Consider the following 8448-nt stretch of genomic DNA (forward strand, 5'->3'; position numbering starts at 1 on the left):
GGGCACTAATGGACTGTGACTCACATAAGAGGGGGGCTTTTACAGCGATGGAATCGTCTGTTAGCGGTGAAACATCAGTTGGTGCCTATGGATCGGCAGCATCTTTGTAAAGGCCTTGTAGTGAGACCTCAACTCCATATCATGTAAGTGTGAAGCAACACAGGAATCATGACCCGTGGGGAAAGTTGTGCAAACTCTACAGAGTATCAAACTGATCGATCAACCATGCTCACGGACAAGAGTGGGCTTGGACTTCTTCTTGATTTGCTAGGATTAAGGTTTCGGTATGGATGGTCTGGTAGCCGGGTAATGGAATTACCTAGTGAGTCTTGGTAGTCGGATGGAATCCGATGAGTCATTCCTTTTGTTATAGTTGTGTTTTCACACTTAATAAATAGGATGCCTGTTATAAGTCATAGGTTAAGGTTGTGTAGTGCAGTTAACCAGTGTCTAACCTTTCCTTGACTTGAGCCCTATATCATGCTTTCCTACACTTGCAGAGTAAATTATTGTACTTACACCCGTTGTCCCCATTCTTGCATTCCTTTTGCAGTTCAAATGATGTCAATGAAGCTGCATCCTTCGATGAGAACGATTTGACCTAGAGCTCCTATTCTAGGCTGGTGTGCCCCCCGGTTGACGCCTATGGAAGATGGAAGACCCTCTGGCGCTAAAGCTCTCTTTTTTGCTGTATTTTCTTTTAGACCCTTGGGTCCTTTTGTAATAAGTTAATAACATTGTTATAATAATGGCACTGTGATGATACACTGATGATGTAACGCATGTATGAAAACTTGAACCTGGCATACATATGTTATACCTAGTTTTGTTCCTTTAAAACTGGGTGTTACGGCTATGAGTATAGAAGTAGTTGAATCCATCATGCCGCTAGAAGACGCTCATCTCATTTGGACTACACTCAAACAAAGATATGATAAGCCCAAATGTGATGAAGAAGTACTTCTTCCAGAGACATCATTTGAGGATTGCTCAACTTCATCCACACATCATGAAGAGCCTCAAATGATTTCCTCCATCGACCAAAGTGGTCTTGCCATGCAAACTGCCTCACCAACATACTAGTCCGATCAAGGTAATAAAATGGTGAGTGCGGTTAGCAATTGTCAATCCTACCTTTGGACTTTAATGACACTAGAAATGAAATTTCCATATGTAGTAGTGTTGTTAACCCTTTCATATCATCTAGTGCAAAAATTTCTATTCATCATGATGATACGGTTCTTGGTTCTCATAGAAATGCATCTATTTCCACTAGTACTTATGAGACTAATATTTTGAACGAAATAGAAGACTATGAGAGACAAAGCCTCGGTGAAGAAGCTACAACAAAAATCAACAAAAAGGCTTCATCTAGGAGAAGATCAAGAACAAGTCAAGCTTGCTACATTTGTCACCAACACGGATATTATAGCATGAATTGTCCTCAACTTGGAAGTGAAGCATCCACTTCTCCAAGGTGCTCATCCCCTCACACCAATTCTCCATTGTGCCTTATGCCAAAAGGTAAAAAAATCAGTAAGTGAGATTAATAATGCTAATGCTAGTTCTAGTGCTAATGATAGTGATGAACTCAGGTTTGATCTTTTAAGCAAAAAGGATATGCCTAAAATGATCAAACTCTTGTGCATAATAAAAGGCCATGAGGAAAGCCTCAAGAAGCAAGAGGAATTCCTCATTAAGAAGATAGAAGAACTTAAGCTTTAAATGAGAAATTTGAAGAACTTCAAGAATCCCATAGTTCATTATCTAATATTTATGGGAATTTTAAAGTTAATCATATTTCTTTGATTGATAAATTTGATAATATGCCTCTAGTGGATTTAGAAAAATCATGTCCTAACTGCAATGTTTTATCTAAGGAAAAATCCACTATTTCTTCTATTTATGATACTTGTGCTCCTAACTCTAATTTTTATGTAGCATCTTTGGAGAAAGAAAATGTTGAGCTAATGGCTCATCTTGAAAAGCTCACAAGCAAGCATGTGGCTTTGCAAGAAAATCATGATGAGATTGTGTGCTCTCATGAAAATCTTGTGGACTCACATGCTATGCTAGATATAGCTCATGAGGTTGTGGTAACAACGATAAAACCGTACCAACCTTACATGCACAAGTGCACATGCTCCCTAGTTCATATTGAATTACCTTGTGCTAACACTTGTTGCTCTCAAGCAAACATTTACCTGAGCACTACATGTGACTTGGATCATGTAGGTAAAAATGAGAAGCACAATGATCATGGACTTGAAGCAAAATTCAACAAGAAGAACAAGTCTAACAATGTCGAGATCAAGGGTCAAGAGAAAAAGAAGTACAAGGCTCTCATCACTTGCTTCTAGTGCAAGAAGTAAGGTCACCATGTGAGAGGTTGCTCCTTGAAGAAGGAAAAACAGGACATGAGTAAGAGCCAATATAAGAAGATGGCTCATGTAAAGTGCTTCAAGTGCTCAAGCATGGGACACTATACCTCTATGTGTTCCAACAAGGTTGATGACAAGACCACACTTCCAATGAGGAAAACAAGAAGAAGCAAGAGGAAGTGTTTTGGATGCAATGAGAAGGGACATAAAATTAGATCATGTTCTTACAAGAAGGAAAAAGCTTCATCACCATTAAGAATTCAAGAAAACTCTTATCATGATGACAGACGCCAAAAGAAGATGCCCCAAGCTAAATCACAATCACACATTACAAGGGTAAAGCAAAAGGTCATCAAGGTGAGAAGCTTCAAGTGAAGAGGCTTGGTGGTAAAATTTGCTACGCATGCCGCGAAAAGGGACATATTGGTAAAAATTATCCATGGATAACATTCCTAAGCCTAACTATTTCAATAATGATCAGCATTTGCTTAGGAAGGTTAAGAGTGGCACTTGTGTTGCTAAGGTGATTATTTCACCTCATGCTAATGCAAGGGCTATTTGGGTGCTTAAGTCTCTCGTGACTAACCTTAAAGTACCCAACATGGTTTGGATACCACAAAGTGCTTAATTTGTTAAATAGGTACTTAGAGATGCATTGAAGACTTGGTCTACTTGAGAAGAATTTTATTTCAAATCTCATATAGGGTTATCTTTCAAGTTATATTTTTCATCATTTGTGGAAAGGGCACCAAGTATGAATATTATTGATCCAATATCAAGAACTAATGACATCTTGATAACCTTGTGTAGGTGTGAGTTGTTCACAATCTTTTCCTAATTGTTAACACTTGAAGTTGGCTAGGTAGTTTTTTCTTGAAATTCTATAATGTTATAAAGTGGTGCGTTTAATTGTGCTCTACTGAGCAAAGTCTTGTGAGTGATGCAGGCAATAAATGCTTAATAGTGGTCATCAAGAAAAGATCAACTCATGAAAACTCCAAGCATCTTAGCTTTTCTGGATATTCCAGATTGAATCTGAGAGTTTCGATCTTTGTAAACTGAACTTTCTAAGCTAAATTCAGAAGTTCTGAAATCTGTAAAAGGTTGAAGGCATAATGAGATGAAGTAAGAAGTTACAATTGGACCTCCACCAGAAGTGCTTAGCTCAAGAGCTCATCAAGTGTCCAAGAGACCATTCCATCCATGATGTTCAAGGAGACATTAAAAAAGAGGGATGGTAATTGCTAAAAACTCTAGTTACAATTTCTTTGAATTTTACCTTTTTTGTGTCTTTGCGAGCTATATACGGTAAAATAAATACTAGAGGATTTAGACTTTGTGATGTCTATGGAAGATTAACCTAATGTACCATATGAAGCAATCAAGAAGCTAGCCATGGGCGAAATAAGGCCCAAAGAAGCTCAAAATCATAAGGAGGTTGAAGAAGATGGTGAAATACCTTCAGCTGCAGCAAAATACAGAGATTCTGCAAGATTATGCGGAGACTCCAGACAAATCTATGGAGAATCCGCATAAATGTGCGGAAGGTCTGTACATTGCCAAAAAAGTGGAAAAACATGTAGATTTCCAAGCCATAATTCATATCCCGTGGATAAATTCCTATATATTCTTGAATGAACTAAGTGCATATTACAAGTAATTCAAGTACTTGGATGCACATATATATGGGGAGCTCATCCTATGTTTTGTTCTTTGAGGCTAATATTTCTTCAAGTGAAATTTGTGTTTAGTCTCTTGGTGAAATGGAAGGCATTGGAGATTTGGCTAAATTATTTGAAGATTTATCTAATTGATAAAGAGCCAAGTAGTGCAGAATTATATTTATTATATCTCCAATGTCTTTCGATGAAGGTAACTTTCTATCACAATGTCTTTAAATTTATAGTTTACATCTTTGTGATAGATTTGTTGTTCTACACATATTTTGGAGATTCCTAGCTTGTTGCATGTATAGGTTTTGCATCTATACTTGTTTTAGAGTTTACTACGTATCCTAACATGTGTAGACTTTATTGCAATCTTGTCATATCTATGTTTCATATACATATATGTCTTGATTGCTTGCTAAGTGTGCTATGAATTTTTTTCTAGCGCATCTAGCTTATCCTGCCAACTAGTATGTGTAAGTCATATAACTAGTATGTGTAGGATGCTTTATGCTTTCATTTAATTGATTGTGTGGTTTCGAGCCTTATTTGATCTTATTCGTCTTGTTGAATTCTATCTAGCTCTTTTGGAGATATTAATTGATTATCACATTATGGGATGTATTATGTTTTATGCATTTTAAAAACCCATAAAGTGTGAATATTTGAGCAATATCATTTATAATTGATATTATTGCTTATCTAGTATTTATATGATATGTCAAGCTCATGTAAATCTTAATTTCACAAGAATTCATTGGTCAATATTTAGTTTTAAATTGAAACTTGAGATTCTTGGTACTTCTTTAGTGATCTTTTTAATCTCAAGATTTTAATTTAATTTTAATTTGAATCTTTCTCGCATTCTGATCAAATCAACTTTTTTTGTGTGTTTATTTGTAATAGTTGACTTTGTGAAGAATGTCTTTGAAGCATGATGCTTAATTTCTAAAATCTTTCTTCACATGCTTCTTGAAAGAAAGTTTATCTATGCCTTGTTGCAATTACCAACTTGTGAAATCTCCATATATCATTGTTCACTTACAATTGGTAGTAATACAAGTAGTAATCCTTGTTGATCATCTTTGTTTCAATTTTTTGCTTCCAAGTGATTTCTTTCTTTGTTAAAGTCCTCATTTCACTCCTTTGTTAGGAATATTGGTTTCTTTAAGGAAACTTTCCTTTTTGGATTTTTTGGAAGCAGGCTATTCAATGCTTGTATCTTGTTCAATATACTTGCTTGAGATACGTTTTTGAGCATGTTTCGATCTTATTTATGTCTCTATATTCTCAAATCTTTCTTAGTTAATTTGTTGAACTTTGTGAGTGATCTTTTGTCTTAGATGTAATTCGGACAACCTTTTAATATTTGTCTTTCATTTGGTAGATATCCTCAATTGGTATCTATTTCATATGCACCGTTCTTTGAAAAGTTTACTCTATATGGTGGGGTTTCACTAACCTTTTCGGACCCAATAGTTTGGGAACTAAATTGTACTTAAATGAGTTTTAGGTATAATGGATATGCATTGGATGCTCGGATTAATCATAATTAAGGTCCTTCCAAATAGAAGATAATTTCAACTGGAACTCATGAAAAAGGTCTTCAACCTTCAATTGGTGTTCAAAAGAAGACCCTCTCCTTCAACTTCAATTGGAATTATAAAGGACCATATCAATGTAAAGCCAAGCAAGGATGAACAATGATCTACTACATCAATCAGATGTCTTCTCATTGGTAACTTGTTCTTAATACATGCATTCAATGTCATAGCATGAAAATAACTTGCGAAAATTTGTATTTCATGCAAATGTTTAAAAACCTCTCTATTGCAAATATGTGCAATTTGAAGTAGCATATTTTTGTGGAAACTATATAATCATATTTATGATTCATCCAATCCCAAATATGCAAAAAGATTTCATATCAAATGCTTGAGTTGCTGCTATATGCAATATTGATGAAATTTGAAAAATCTTTTGCTTAAGGTTTTTAGTCTGTTTTAAATAGCTTTATTGAATATGTAAGCTTATTAGATGTTGACACTTTGTGATAAATGAGATAATCGTTATAATATCAACTATTTTACTATGTTCAACTTGGAGTCTAACCCATAACACAAGTGCATTCTATTGAAGGTATCAAATTGATATGTTTTGGATATTTATTCCAGACTCATGCTTGACTTGCCTTCAATTCAGTTTGTTTCAATTAACATTATTTTCAATTTGTATCTCTTTCAATGGGTATTCAATTGATATCCTTTTGAATTTTAATTGATATCTTTGCTATTGCATTTGATATATTTTAATTGGTATTTCTTTTAGAAATCTCATTTGGCATCTCTTTGAACCCCTTTGACCCATTATATATCATAATCTCCTCACATGAGTTAGATTTGGATAAGTGCATTTGAGTTCACTCAAATTATGAGAAATGCACATATCATGAGGAGTTTACACTATACATGGTCATGCAGTAACTTTCGATGATTCCTTTTGTGTGATAGAGATAATGTGTTTTGAAGAGAATTTCTCCTTTTAGCAAGTCCCCCATAATTCTTACTAATTTGACGTCAATTGGGGGAGAATTAGTTTTGATGATTCCAATTTGGCATTGATGTCAATTGGGAGAGAATTTGGACTAGATGTTATATTTTGTAAGAGGGGTTTGCTTATGGAGGACAATTATTGCCTAATGGGGGATATTTTGTAATCCCTTATGTTTGTAAAGATGATGTCATTTGGGGGAAGTTTAAAAGCAAAACCATGCAATTCTTTTTGAAAAGTTTTGCTTTGCTTGAGCATATTTATTTTCATACATACTTTGTCATGCTTTCTTCATATGTATACTGGAAACTCCACCCAAAATTTGACATAGACAATATATGCAATAATATTCAAGAATTATTCACACATGCATAGATTGTGGGGGAATTTCTCATATGGAGGAGAGATATGCATGAAGATGAATGAGCTCTAAGTGATGATTGGGTAAGTCAATGGCAATACCTATGGACTAACAATTATGTTGAGAATTTTTATTAGGTTATTCCATAGGAGATGCATAAATGATGAAGCATGAATTAGTTGAGAAATTCCATGAGTTCAAAGAATTGCATCGAAGTCATTGAGATCTTAGTGATTCTCACAAGATCAAAGGAAAGCTCATTGAAGATTGTTGATAAGCGTGAATGCTAAGTTACTTATCAAAATCAAGTAACTAAAGGTATGCCATTGTCAATTGAGTTTATGGACTAACCCATGTGCTTTGTGCTTGGGGGTTGGGTATTTATACCCCCTCACCCCCTCCTTTGGTTGTTGCTGGTGCCTCCACGAAATACCTCAAAGATAAAGCCATTTGTGCTCTCCCCACTCCATTCTAGTGTGAGATTAGAGAAGAAAAGTGAGTTGGTTGAGAAATTGAAAGATTGAGTGCAAGTGAGCTAAATCTCATATTGAGCACCCGAGTTCATCAGAAAGAAGTTCATCGTTGCATTTGTTACTCTTGGAGCTTAAAGCTCCTAGGTAGCAAGGTATCACCAGTGAGCACCCAAGGTTGTGGTGTGGCACGGGAAAGTTTGTGAAGGTTCTGATTTTGCCTCTGCAAGGGAAGAAATCTAGAGTGGAAGCCAAGCTCAAGAGTAACCGAACTTGGAGAGGAAAAGTGTTGAGAGAGACCCAGCTCAAGGTGACTGAGCCCCTCAACAGAGATGTAGGAACCTCTAGTGAAGGTGTCCAAACTTCGAGAAACAAATCACGTGTCTCCTCTCTTGTTTCTTGTCCTTGAGTTCTTGCTCTCTATTTATGCATACTGCTTGATCTACTTCTTGTGAACTTTCAGCTATAGGTACTTGGTGAGATAGGTTGGATTACATCCACTGGTGCTGGGTAATTCGTAGATTTGATCCATGTTGTATTGCATTGGCATCTCTTGAGTTTTTCCTGAAATCTCCGGAGTATTCACAGATTTTTGCGAAGGGTCCGCACTTTTGTGTAGACTCCAGAAAAATCTACGGACTGTCCGCATTTTGCTAATCCGTTGCATTTAGTTTATACATTTTTTCAGGATACATCTATTCACCCCCCTCTAGGCGACACCATTGTCCTTTCAACCGTGGGGTACCCAAATACTGTAACTATCCGACAATTCTTTGTTTTCCAGCAACAACTACATGCTTCTTTTCATTAGCGGGGTCGATTATATAGAAAACTTGTGCGACATGATCAATGTGGCCTACAATGCTGAGGTCGAAAGGACAATGCTAAGGTCGACAGTTGTGAACCTGTAGTTGTCCACCGCCACGCCATTTGGGTATTTGACCCATTTGCACCGAAAAATGGGGATCTGCAGATTCACTCCATAGTCGAGTTCCTAGATTTCTTCTATGAACCCATAG

This window comes from Phragmites australis, chromosome 12 (assembly GCF_958298935.1).
Source record: "Phragmites australis chromosome 12, lpPhrAust1.1, whole genome shotgun sequence".
NCBI classification, from domain to species: domain Eukaryota; kingdom Viridiplantae; phylum Streptophyta; class Magnoliopsida; order Poales; family Poaceae; genus Phragmites; species Phragmites australis.